The following is a 1,878-nucleotide window of genomic DNA, read 5'->3' as shown; positions in this document are numbered from 1 at the left end:
TGGAAGTCTTGAGACAGGAGCTGGAACCTGGAAGACAATCACAGGAGAGAGACAAACAGGAACTAGGTTTGACAACCAAAGCACTGACGCCTTCCTTGCTCAGGCACAGTGTATTTATACCTGCAGCAAGGAAGGGATTGGCTAGGCAATTATGCAGATTATCAATACTGAGAACAGATTGGTGGAAATGATCAGCTGACAGAATCCAAGATGGCTGCGCCCATGCAGACACTTGGAGGGAAGTTTGGTTTGTAATCCATGTGGTAATGAAAACAGTAATGGCGGCGCCGGCCACCGAAGACAGGAGGCGCCAGGCTGACAGATGCACATCCAACCACGCGGACACAGCGGAGGCCGCGGCTGACGTAATCGCCACTCAGACACTCTGCATGCAGAAGTTCAGGGACGGCAGCGGAGGCCGCGGGAGACGCCATGCCAGGTGTAATATGGCGTTTACTGTGACAGCGTCCCAGAGTGACAGGAGAGGATACAGGAATGTACACATCAGGATAACAGATGGGATCCGGTCCTGGAGCGCTGAGCCAGCCTTAGGAGGCATCTGATGGGTAAGAAATGGCGTCCAGATACCCGGATCGTGACAGTTAGGTCAAACACACATGTGAAAAATTGCAAAACAACCTTACTATTTCACAAAATTACACATGAGTTTCTGTTGCAGCATCTTACACACAATGTGCTACTGTATGGCTGAAGTGGACATACATATATTTACAGGATGCGGACAAGGCCATTTTGCTAGGATTCCATTTCATGTTTTATTGGCTTCGGTAAGTATATCATATTTTGATGTGTTTTGACTTAATGCGTTTAAGTGAAAGTTTTATTACGATAAGAAATTTATTACATTTATTTCAGTTTGATCCTCACAATCAAGATGAGGGGAGTGTGGTTCACGTCTTGGAGGTGTGTCCAAAATTTGGAGTGGGGGGACCGAACATACTGTCGATAATCTTCGTGGCGGGGTAGCCTGCTGTGGTTGGCCCTGGACATCAGACTTTGCTTTCTTTGCTGCCACATGTTTTTTTTTGGTGGTGTGTTACAGAAGTCCGACTTCTGCTGCTCCAGACTTCTTTTGATGGACCTAGTATTGAAAGTGAAATTTTGTTATGGCCATTCCTTCACAAACATACCCTATACTACAATGGACACTTTACCTGCTTCCGCAGCGTCATCATCATCAGATGTCATGGGAGTTACTGTAGGACGACCAGTACTGCTTTTTTCCAACACTGTAAAACCAAAATAAAAAATCATGTATTCATGCTATTGTTGATACATCCACCCATTATGCTTATAAACATTAATTCTTTCAAAAATGCTTGTTTTTTTTTGGAATAAAAACATAAGGACCGTTTCCCAAAAAACCACTACATACAACAATAAAGATTGCCCAATAGCCATATGCACTATGGAAAGTTCAACACAGGAAAACATGTACAGGACACAGACATAGGACACAAGTCAAAATACATACACTAACAACCCAAAACACACACACACCTTCATTTTGTAATGAAAGGAAAAATATTACATATGCACTACAGAAATTGCTCTGTGATGTGGCACTCCAAACACACATTACCACTATATGAGCCAACCAAAAAAAAAAAACCCCAAACCCCCCCAAAAAAACAGTGTTGTGTCAGGCTACAAATACAGCCTCAAACTGAACAAACAAATAGTGTTTTTAAAATAAAATAAAATATTACATTCAGTAATAATGACATTACACATGTAAGTGGTTTCCAAACCACTTTCCACCACTCCAGCCTCTTACATGACAACCACTGTTTTATCAACATTGCACATGGATAACCTAAATATCAAACCTAGTCCAAATTCAAAATTAAAAAATGT

The sequence above is a fragment of the Pseudophryne corroboree genome, chromosome 8 (genome assembly GCF_028390025.1).
Source record: "Pseudophryne corroboree isolate aPseCor3 chromosome 8, aPseCor3.hap2, whole genome shotgun sequence".
NCBI lineage: Eukaryota > Metazoa > Chordata > Amphibia > Anura > Myobatrachidae > Pseudophryne > Pseudophryne corroboree.
This window is presented reverse-complemented; position numbering follows the sequence as displayed.